This window comes from Narcine bancroftii, chromosome 3, assembly GCF_036971445.1.
Source record: "Narcine bancroftii isolate sNarBan1 chromosome 3, sNarBan1.hap1, whole genome shotgun sequence".
Classification (NCBI taxonomy): Eukaryota; Metazoa; Chordata; class Chondrichthyes; order Torpediniformes; family Narcinidae; genus Narcine; species Narcine bancroftii.
In genome coordinates this window covers 21,312,417-21,324,943 of record NC_091471.1, presented here as the reverse complement: position 1 = coordinate 21,324,943, position 12,527 = coordinate 21,312,417, and the positions used below count along the sequence as shown (strand labels likewise).

General features: G+C 42.9%; 1 protein-coding gene across 2 annotated transcripts in view; it reads left to right on the top strand.

Annotated features, from left to right (window-relative positions):
* The window catches only part of LOC138756995 (catenin alpha-2), an 835,014-nt gene that overhangs the window by 605,266 nt on the left and 217,221 nt on the right, over window positions 1-12,527 (top strand). The window lies entirely within an intron of this gene.

Genomic DNA, 12,527 nt, shown 5'->3' with positions numbered 1-12,527 from the left:
GGTTGTCATGCAGGTTGATTGGGTAGAAGACATCGTATTTTGGCCTTCATTAGTCGGGGGATTGAGTTCAAGTGTCATGAATATTACAGCATCGTCAAACTCTGGTTATGCCACATTTGGAATATCGTGTTCAGTCATTACAGGAATGGTGTGGAAGCTATGGAGGACATACAGAGGAGATTGACAAGGAGGATACCTGAATTGGAGACGGTGTGTTATGAGGCAAGTTTAACAGAGCTAGGGCTTTCTCTTTGGAGTGAAGGTTGAGAGTTAACTTAATAAAAGGATATAAGGGTGTAGTGTATTTTCCTGTTATTTTTTGGGATGAGTAGAAAACACCAAAGATCACCTCTACAAGGTGAGAGGAGGAAAGTTTAGGGGTGACGTCCGGGTTAAGTTTTACAAAGAAAGTAGATGGCACTTGGGTTGCATTACCAGGGCTGGTACAATAGAGACATTTAATAGACTCCCAGACAAGCACATAGATATGATAAATGTAAAGAGTTAGGGAAAACTTAGTTTGATGAGTAGACTTCTATTGTTAGCACAATATCGTGGGCTGAAGGACCTGTACTGAGCTGTAATATTCCATGTTCGATGTTTTCTCATATGATGAGCAATTTTCGTAGACATCAATGGCTGGCAAACAATGAAAAAATTGTGTTTTGAATGTTATCCTGTATTTGGCCTTACAATATTTGAGCTGTACCATCACTGTCTTTTGCGCACTAACAGACGTTTTGGGGAATAAATAGAATTAAAAACAGGTCTTAAGATTTTTAACATCTGCAGTTTTGTTTATCCCCTTTTAATGAGGTGTTGTCTTCATTCGGACTTTGACTATGTTAAACTCTTCTAAATTAACCTACAATTATCTAAATCCTTTCATGTGAAAGTATTGACCTCTTATTCCAAGAAGCATTTGCCGCTTTTCGCACAGTTGCTGCCAGCAAATTGAAGACTGGAGCAATTTATTACGAGGCAGTGCCTTCCTTCTCATTAAAATAGTAATCTGCATAATTATACCTGCATAAGAAATAATTAGCAATAAAAACAGGCCATTAGGACCAGCAAGTCCGTTCAATGTCAAGGGACAATCCACAGTTGTCTACCTTCGTCTCATAACTCTCAGCATTAACATTGCATCAGATTTAATAAAATACAAGAAGTAAACTATTAGTTTACCAATTGTTTGGGCCTCTAACAAGATCAGAGATCTTGTCACAGCTTTTGTCACAGCTTTTTGTGCATGAAGCTGATGTCAAGATTTTCTGAATATTCAACTGCTATTGATTTCAGATCAAGTTTATTGTCATCTGATTGTACAAATATAACCCGACAAAACAGTAGGCCCTTTCAGGTGGCCAATTGCCCCGCTTGTAAAGCAGCATATTTTGGCAATGTGCGGTAGTTGGGAGGTCACATGAATGCGCAGGAGGCGCCTGCGAAGTGAACTTTGTAACCCTCCTCCGAGAGGGATAATCGCCGCAGCACAGTGGCCTCCCAAGCCATCTGAATGCAGCTGCCTGAAAGCGGTTGCATTCGGGATGACAGTTAGCTGGCGAGCACCTGACAGCTCCTCTCCCAGCTGCCAATTCGCCCGGTGGAGGACGTCAGGGCAGGGGCAGCTGGCATGGGCTGTCAGCGCAGGGATTGCGTGGCTAGAGTGGTCGGCGGGTGAGTATGAGGCTGGGGAGACCGGCGGGAGAGTTCGGGGCTGGGGTGGCCTGCGGGGGAGTACGGGGCTGGAGTGACCAGCGGGGGAGTACGGGGCTGGGGCAGACAGCGGGTGAATATGGGACCAGCTGCCCCAGCCCCGTACTCCCTCGCCGGCCACCCCAGCCCCGTGCTCCCCCGCTGGACGCCCCAGCCCCATACTCCCCCGCCAAGGTAGAGTGGGGCAGAGAGATCAATGTGGGGACATCCCCGCGCTGATAGCCCACACTGGTTTCCAAGCTCTGACAGCCAGCCATCCCAAATCTGACAGCCCGAAGAGACAGGAGCCAGAGTGCACTCAGATGCGCATCCTGATGCAGCTGTCCCTTCAGGTGGCTAGCGCTGCGCATTTAGCACTGCCACCTGAACAGCAATTCAAAGGGCCACTTCCTCTTCTTCAGGCGCATTCTCAGCAGAGAATCCCCCTGAAGAAGCCTAGCGTTATCTGGTCCTTGGTGCAAAACATGCAGACATACAAGCAAACATAACACACATACATATAGACACCCTCTTCAAACAAAGATCCTGGTAGATCACGTAGAAGGACTCCATTGATCCTCTTTGCTACTCTTAAGGTCCTGTAGATTAACCTCCAAGCCTACGATTCATTCCTCTGCAGCAACCGTACCACACTGGCCAGGATGCTCTTGATAGAGCTCCCGTAGAAGGTTGATATAATGGTTGCCGATAGCCTTGCCCGCTTCAGTCTTCTCAGGAGGTGCAGTTGCTGTTGCGCCTTTCTGACAATGAAGCAATGTTGAGTGCCCACAATAGATCATTAGTCAAGTGATCTCCAAGGAACTTGGTGCTCTCCCAATCTCCCCACTACAGAGTTGTTGACATGTAGTGGAGGGTGTTGGTTCCTTGTCCTTTTGAAGTCCACAATCATCTCCTTCATCTTGTGCACATTGTGATTCATGCATCATATCACGATTTTCCACCTCTTCTCTGTAGTGTGACTCATTATTGTTGCTGATGAGGCCGACTCTTGTTGTCTCATCTAATTTAAGGAGGTGATGTGGTGTGGTGCACACAATAATCACATCAACATGATGGATTGATTAAACGGCTTTAATGACCAAAAACCTGAGGATTACTGATACCCTACTTGGCCACATTCCAGGTACAGGGGCAAGACCGGGCATGTCAGCCTTTATTGGGAAATCCGGAGAGGAGCCAAGGGAGGGGTTAGGGAAGGTCAAGTAGGTTTAGACTGGCCAGTCCATACATCTATGCAAATGCATTTCACCATATGTGGGCTTTCTTTCTCCATCAAAATTCGTCAAAATTTATGAACCCTAAGCAAATAAAACACATTTCACCTCCTCATCAACCAGTTTCAAATGGATAAACAGATGTCAGTTCTTACCATAAAGCTGTGGTTTACAAACCACCCCCTAAACTCACATTCCACCTTGAGCAATCCGGATGCCATAAATGATCTCTGATTAGTAAAGGATTGCTTAAGGTGATATGTGAGTGGGACGGAAAGGTTGAGAACCACTGCTCTAGACCCAATTGTTACTGAAATATTTTGCTTGAGAAAAATTGTCATTGGCCCATTTTCTTTGGAGTTTTGAAAATGTGCACATAACAAGCAATTAGATATGATGAAAACAGTGTGTTCAAGCCTTTATCTTAGAAACAGGAAAATAGGTGCAGGAGTAGGCCATTTGGGTGATCAGTACCTGGTTCCTGCTTTCTCCCCATACCTCTTGATCCCCTTAGCCAAAAGGGCCAAATCTAACCTACTCTTAAATATTGACAAGGAACCGGGCTCAACTACTTCCTATGGCAAAGAATTCCACTAATCCACCACTCTCTGAGAGAATAAATTTTTCCTCATATCAGTCCTCAAAAACTTCCCCCTTATCCTTAAACTGTGACCCCTGGTTTTGGTTTTTCCCAGCATTGGAAACAACCTTCCTGTGTCTAGTCTGTCTAAACCCTTAAGAATTTTATATGTTTCTATAAGATCCCCCCTCAATCTTCTAAATTCCAGAGAATACAAGCTGAGTCTCTCCAACCTTTCTTCATATGCAAGTCCTTCCATCCTATCAGTCAAGTGAATCTTCTTTGCACCCCCTCCATGGCGAGGATGTCCTTCCTCAGATAAGGCGACCAAAACTGCATGCAGTACTCCAGATGTGGTCTCACCAAGGCTGTGTACAGCTGTAGCAGGATCTCTGTACTCCTGGACTCAAATCCTCTCGCTATGAACGCCAACATACCATTCGCCCTCCTCCCCGCCTGCTGCACCTGCAGGCCCACTTTCAATGACTGATGCACAACAACACCCAAGTCTTGCTGTATCTCCCCTTTTCCTAAACAGATACCATTTAGATAATAATCCTCTTTCCTGTTCTTACCTCCAAAGTGGATGACCTCGCATTTATCCACATTATATTGCATCTGCCATGTCTTGGCCCACTCACCTAACTTGTCTACTCACATACCACCTTAAGCGATCCTTTACTAATCACAGAGCACTTATGGCATAGAGATGGCTTAAGGTGGAATGTGAGTTTGGGGGGGGATTTGAAAACCACAAGGCATTGAAGAAACAGATTACGAAAGATTATGAGAGTTAGAGATAGAGTAAATGGAAGCAGACTTTTTCCACTGGGGTTAGGTGAGACAAGAATTAGAGGACATCAGTTTAGAGTGAAAGGGCAATTTTTTAAAGGGAATTTTAAGGGGGAAACTTCTTTACACAGAGAGGAGGTAGTGTATGGAATGAGCTGCCAGCTGAAGTGGTGAATGGGGGCCCATTTTAACATTTGAAAAAAATTTGGATAGCTACATGGATGGGAGGAGTATGGAGGGCTATGTTCTGGGTGTAGGTCTTTAGGACTAGGCAAAATAATGCCCGTTTCTGTGCCTTGGTGTTCTGTGGTTCTATAACGGTGAGATATCAAGTTACAGTTTATTTTAAGCAACACCAAACTCTTGCAAACATACGATCAAGAGTAGGGTAGGCCAATTATCCCCTTGAACTTGCTCAATAATTTAGTACAATTATCTGTTGTCCAGTCTTGGCCTTGTTCTCTTCACATACTTTGTATCTTATTTATTTTTCAAATAGCTGTTCATCTCTGCCTCCACTGCTTTATCATCTAAATACTTCCAGATATCCAGAGTCAATTACTCCTCCTCTCCATTTTAAATGGGCAGTCCCTAATTCTGAAACTGTACTCCTGAGTTCCAGATAACCCCTTCAGAAATACAAATGCACAAGAGGTTTTGGACATGGGTAAGTCTTGTTCACACCCAGAATGCAGTTGAAGCATTGCAGGACCATGTGCAAAGAGAAAAGTTTCGACTTCATCGTATGGTTTGTCACTGAGACCTCTTTGCAAGTTGGAGATGATAAAATAGGGTACTGGCGAAATAGTTGAAGTGCGTTGTTCTAGAAATCATCTCCTGAGGGTAGTTGAGAGATTCAGGGGAATTCACATTGTCCTAGTCTGAAATAAAAATTACTTGAAAACTCAAAGATGTCTCTGAAGTGGGTCGCACAAGTCAAGTCAAGTCAAGTCGTGTTTATTTATATGCCATTCATACCATAAACTTTGCAGTGTACAGTGAAAAAAGAGACAGCACTTCTCCGGGCTATGGAGCTGGTTATTTACATGGATAAATGACCTCAGAAACATTTTTATAAATAATGTATCATAAATATCACTTATTAAATATCATGTTACATATGCTAGCCCTGTGTCCCAGGAGTTCAGAAGCCTCACAGCGTGGAGAAAAAGCTGTCTCATGATCTGGTTGTGAGGGTCCAAACCAGATGGTAAGAGGGAGATCAGGTTACGGAGGGGGTGTGTGGAGTCCTTTCCGCAAACAACGGCCGTTATAAATATCCATCATGACATGGAGAGAGATGCCAATAATCCCCTCAGCTGCAGGGACCTGAACTCTGAAATGGTACAGTTCCCGAACCAGGCAGTACATAGGATGCTCTCAATGCATCCCCTGTAGAATGTAGTGAGGATGGAGGGTGGAAGCTGAACTTTCCTCACCCTCCACAGGACGTAAAAGCATTGTTGGGCCTTCTTGGCGATTGATCGTGTGTTGGGGAGCCAGGGGAGATCCTCCGCCAGGAGCACACCAAGGGATTTTGTGCTCTTGATTCACTTGACGGTGAAGCTATCGATGGTCAGCGGAGAGTGGTCCCCCCAGGCTCTCCTGAAGTTGACCACCATCTCCTTTGTCTTGTTCAGGTTCAGGTGTAGGCTCTTGTCTCTGCACCAGTCCATTGGTGATTACACCTCCTCTCTATAAGCTGACTCATCGTTCTTGCGATGAGCCCCACCACAGTCATGTCATCAGCAAACTTGATGATGTGATTGGAATTCTATCTCTATGCACAGTTGTGGGTCAGCAGGGTAAACAGCAGTGGGCTGAGCACGCAGCTCTGGGGGGCCCCCATGTTCAGTGTGATGGTGTTTGATATGCTGTTTCCAATCCGGACTGGCAGAGGTATTCCAGTCAGGAAGTCAAGGATCCAGTTACCAAGAAAGGGGCTTAGGCCCAACTGGTTCAACTTCCTAATCAGGTGCTGTGGAATGATTGCGTTGAATACTGACCTGGTCTATGAACAGCATTTGAACATACGAGTCTTTATTTTCCAGGTGGGTGAGGACTAGGTGGAGCGTGGTGGCAATGGCGTCGTCTGTAGATCATTTGGGACGGTACACAGACTGCAAAGGATCCAGTGGGGAGGGGGGGTGGGGGCAGCTGATCCTTGATGTGCTCCATGACTAGCCTCTCGAAGCACTCCATTATGGTGGAGACCTCTCACTGAGGGCTTTTTCCAATATGTAATAATTCACAAATCAAGACAAGATCATATGTTTGAGTGCCGAAGAAGTAGATGATGCTCTGATAATGCTGAACAGCCAACTTTTTTCAGAAGGTTTGCTTCTTGAAAAAAAATGGGTATTATGACAGATAACCCATTTTTACGTCAAGCTGAATACAAAGATGATTTCAGATTTGCTGTATTATGTAGGAAGCTGGAGAAACATTAAGTGTTATTGAATTTAGCACATTTATTTGCAGAATGATGCTGATGTCTTCAACTGACTTAAAAATGTTTTGCTGCAGACTTTTGTTTGTACCTAGCATCTGATACCGCTCATGTCAGTATCCGACAATAGTCAGCCAACATTAATGGATTCCAATTGCCTTGATACTGCTTTTCCATGGTCACAATATCGTGGTGAAACCTTTCACTATGTTCATCTCTGACTGCACCAAGATCATCAGGAAAGAAGTCCAAGTGTGAATGCAGAAAATGACATTTCAATGACATTTTGAACCATGGTTTTGGGCTTGAAGTAGACTTAAAATATGACAGGAATTCACAAAAGTGAATTTCATCTATAAAAAAAGACACATAATAAAAAGTTTTAAGGTGATCTTCATGATCAGCAGTCCAAAGTCCATAAAATACACTCAAAAGTGTTCAGGAAGAAAAATTTTCTTTTCCAGTGTAATCTTTGGTAAATGCATAGATTAAAATCAAATAACACCAGTGCTATTGGAATAAGAACATGCAATGGGAACATCTGTAAAATGATTAATTTTGTCACATTTCCAAGTATGTTAAATGAATGTAGTGTTCAGAAATATGAGCTGATTGATAAAACCTTATCACCATGAGACATAGGGGCAGAAATAGGCTATTCATCCATCGAGTCTCCCCCGCCATTTAATCATGAGCTGATCCATTTTCCCACTTTGCCCCAAAGCACATAACTTCCCATAACTTTTAAAGCCCTGGCAAATCACGATCTAATCAATCTCTTCCCTAAATACACTCAATGATGACTTCCACACTACCTGTGGCAAGAAATTCCACAGATTTACCACCCTCTGGCGAATTAAATTTCTCCGTATCTCCATTCTAAGCAGATGGCCTTCAATCTTGAAGTTTTGGCCTCTTGTCCTGGACTCCCCCACCATGAAAAACAACCTTTCTGTATCTACTCTGTCTATGCCTTTCAACATTCCAAATGTTTCCCTGAGATCTCCCCTCATTCTCACAAATTCCAACAAGTACAGACCAAAAACTTCTCATATGATAACTCTTTCATTCTTGTGAAGCTCCTCTGAATCTTCTTCACATGGCATTTTACTTCCCTCAGAATAAAGGCTGTTTGATCTTCTAATGCCACATGTTTTAATCTACACCATATACAGTAATGATCATCCAAAGGTGATCTGAGAAAAATGTACTGAGTTCACATACCTTCCACTATCTAGTTGTCCTTTATTGGGTGAGAAACTTGCCTAACTTATTTAATTTGCCACTATTTGGACGAACAACTCACAATTCTAATGTGAACCACAACCACCATCTTCTGACATAATTCCCAAGGATTTTATTCATTTAAAATTTTGTAGAGATTATTGTTTTTGTAACTGGTAGGGATGGTGCTAAGAATATGCCTTGGGCTGATATTTTAATGTATTTGGGTTGTGCCAAAAGACACAGCTGGCGCTGTTATCTCATTTGCCAGGAGCAAAAATGTGTCTAGTTACTCTCTCTGCTCCCTGTGATGTTGTGGTCTCTGAAGTAGAGTGCAGTGATTCATTTAATGTAATAGGAATTTCATGTGAATATAGACATCTTGTCATCATATTTCACCCTATGGTTCAGTACAATCTTATCTGGGGTAATCATGTTGCTAGTACCGATTTGTCAGGATGACTTGCTCAGCAATGGGAGGCTTCTCTTCCATACAAATTTACCAAAATATCAATACCTACTTCTCAGGGATTTGAAGTATTGTCCCTGGAGTTAATCTGATGTAACATTGGATGAGTAGGTACAGATGTTCAGTTTCCTGTTGGACGGAACCATGTAACCTGTGTGTAATCACTATTATCTGTCATCCCCTTGCTTTTGCTATAGTGCAGTCAGGTGCAGTGAGCACCTAATGGTAGCAAAATAGCCATGAGTCAAATGAACAAGCTGAGGGAAGAGAATTGGGTTTTTCTATTTGTCCTGATTTCAGTCATTTTCCAACTAACGTCATGATGAACTTTTCGAATCGTGATTAGAGGCAGAGAAACAAGCCATTCAGCTCACCACGTCTATGCCTGTCCATACTGATCTCACTTGCTAGCATTAATTCCATACTACTCCATGCCTTGCACCAGTCCTTGTGCAAACCTAAGTCTTGCCACGTGGTCCGTTCCTTCATCTCCATTGAGCCTGGCTGATCAAAAGCTTTAACACCAGTTTATTGGTTTGCATCATTTTATAAGTCTGTTGTCTCTTGTGTTTCCCTTTTATGCCTTGCTCACCTGTGTACCTGCTCAGAAGTCCCTCAAATGTAAAGGCATGAAGGATGGTGAAAAAAGAGAAACGTTTTACATCAGTAGATAAATTAGGGCTGTACTCCCCTGCGTCGCTTGCCATTCATGGAGGTAGGCAAGAAAGCTGCAGATGTTGGCCTTGAGTGCAGGACATAAAAGTGCTGGAGAAACTCAACAGGTCACACAGCATCCATTGAAAGCAAAAGGTGGTCAACATTTTGAGCCTAAGCCCTTCTTCAGGAGTGCTGAAAATCAGATAGACCCATCAATAAAAAGGTTGGGGGGGGGGGTGGTTGGAGGAACATGGGCTAACAGGATGGATACAGGTGAAACAGAAAAATGAGCCGAGAAGTGATGGAGAGAGGGCAGAAGGGCCAAGAAGGGTTGTTCTCTGATCAAAAAAAGAAGGGAAGGGGTTTGAGAGGCGGAGGAAGGGAGACAGATGGATAGGGAAAGAAGTGAGTACAGGTGAGTGGGGTTAATGGAAATGAGAGGTCTATATCGATCAACCAGGTTGGAGATTGTCAAAACTGAATATAACGTGTTGATCCTCCACTTTATAGGTGGCCTCCACTTGGAACTACTAGTTAGTGTGGCAATGGGGTGTGGAATTGAAGTGGTTGGCCACTGGCAAGTCTTAAGTTTTTGTAGCAGACAGAGCAAAGGTGCTCAATGAAGGAATCTGCATCCGACTCCCTCATGTAGAGGAAGCTGAATCAGGAGCCCCTACAAATGCAGGTGAAGTGTTGTTTCACTTGGAAGAAGATCATGGGGATCCAGTGTAAGCACATTGATGGCCCTTCCTATAGTTGCTGCTTTGATTTACATGAATACTTACCCTGTTAATGTTTCCTTGTACAACTAAATGTGTGAAAGTGACATATCTATTTGGGTCATGAGCAGAGAAATGCCAGTTGGAGTTTAATCCTGAGAAACATGAATAGTTGCATCTTGGGGAATCAAATATAAGGGAATGGAAACAGAAAATGGCAAGACCCTCCGGAGCATCAAGGTGCAGAGGGATCTTGAGGTGCATGTCCATTACTCGCTGAAAATGGTAACACGAGTAGGTAATGTGTTTTTGAAGGCAGAGGTCATACTCACCTTTATCCGTCAGGTCACAAAATATAAAAGTTGGTCAGCTGTCTAAAATTTTGTTTCGGCCACATTTAGAATATTGTGTGCAGTTCTGGACACTTCATCTCCTGAAGCAGGTGGAGGCTTTGGAGAGAATGCAGAAGAATTTCACCAGAATGTTTCCTGGATTAGAGGCTGTTAGTAAAAAGGAGGGGTAGATTTGTTCATTTTTTTCTGAAGTGTTGGGCAACCTAATGGAACTCCAGAGGGTCTTGCCATTTTCTGTTTCCATTCCCTTATATTTGATTCCCCAAGATGCAACTATTCATGTTTCTCTGGATTAAACTCCAACTGGCATTTCTCTGCTCATGTCCCAAATAGATATGTCACTTTCACACATTTAGTTGTACAAGAAAACATTAACAGGGTAAGTATTCATGTAAATCAAACATCAGTAAAGTAGATAATTAGAATCTATATAAAGGTGAAATGCAAGAATGCAGAGATTCAAGGTGAAAGGAAAGAAGCTTAAGAATCATGTGAGGCAGGTTTTTTTTTACAGGTGGCTTCCTGGAATACACTACCAGTTGAGAGTGGTGGAATCACATACAACATTGATGTTTAAGAGACAGACATACAGACACCTAATCTTGCAGGGATTGAAGGGAAATAGATCAATGATGGGATTAGTTTAATTTGGCATCATGGTCAGGACAGTCATGATGGGCTGAAGGGCCTGTTTCTGTGGTGTATTTTCTAGGTTCTATGTCTGGCACAGTTTGGCTTCATTTTACAGGAAGGGATCAATGGAGGATAGATCCACTAACTTACAAATTAACACTATTTTATTTTTGTGATTTTTTTTTTCTTAAGGACCCAAGTGATGTGTATTATCTTTGAACACTCTCTGGCACGCAAGATTATAATAGACCAGTCAGATAGACAAAGAAAAGCTGTTCCTTGCTACAAGGGTCAGAGCACAGTTTGAAGGTTGGTCAACAGATATGGGGGATGTGAGGAAGGTTTTATTTTTGTATTGAGTGATAATGACCTGGAACTTGCCACCCGACAGTCTGGTAAAAGTGGAATTAATGATTTGAAAGGAAAATTGGAATGACATTTGCAGGCCTACAGGGAGAGATCAAGTGAACAGGACAAATTAGATTATTCTACAGGTCAAATAACAATATTACGTTCAGAAGGAATCAGAATCGCTATATTGAAACCATATAACCATATAACCATATAACCACTTACAGCACAGAACAGGCCAGTTCGGCCCTACTAGTCCATGCCGTAACAAATCCCCACACTCCTAGTCCCACTGACCAGCACCCGGTCCATGCCCCTCTAGTCCCCTCCTATCCATGTAACGATTTAGTCTTTCCTTAAATGTAACCAATGATCCTGCCTCAACCACGTCTGCCGGAAGCTCATTCCACATCCCCACCACCCTCTGCGTAAAGAAATTTCCCCTCATGTTCCCCTTATAATTTTCCCCCTTCAATCTTAAACCATGTCCTCTTGTTTGAATCTCCCCCTTTCTTAATTGAAAAAGCCTATCCACATTTACTCTGTCTGTCCCTTTTAAAATCTTAAACACCTCTATCAAGTCCCCTCGCAATCTTCTACGCTCCAGAGAAAAAAGCCCCAGTCTGCACAACCTTTCCCTGTAACTCAGACCCTGAAATCCTGTCAACATTCTCGTGAAATGTTGTTGCCTTGACTTCAGGAACTGAGTTACAGGAAAGATTAGGACTTTATTTCCTGGAGTGTAGAAAAATGAGGGGAGATTTGATAGAGTATTTAAAATTCTGAGGGGTATTGAGAGAGTAAATGTAGGTGGACTTTTTCTACTGAGGGTTGGTGAGATACAAACCAGAGGACATGGGTTAAGGCTGAAAGGGGAAAAGTCTACCCGGAACATTAGGGGGAACTTCTTCACAGCAGAGAGTTGTGGGAGTGTAGAACAACCTGCCAACTGAAGTGGTGAATGCGGGCTCAATTTTAACATTTAAGAAGCATTTGGACAGGTACATGGATGGGAGAAGTATGGAGGGCTATAGATTGGGTGCAGGTCAGTGGGTCTAGACAGAATAATAGTTTGGCACAAACTAGATGGGCCAAAGGGCCTGTTTCTCTGCTGTAATATTCTATTTTTTTTATGGTTCTGACATCTCAAAATTCCTCCCATCACTGAAATAAATTTGAAGTGGAGCCATTATTATGATACAGGAAATAACAGCAGCCAACCTGTGCATTGTAATCTGTCACTAACAGTAAAATGCTAATTCAATGACTCCTTTAGCCAGGGATGGCAGTTGTGAAGTACCTTTTGCTGCTGTGGTGCTCACACTTATATGCACGGCAAGTGAAACTCTGTTTTAAAATCTGAATTTCAA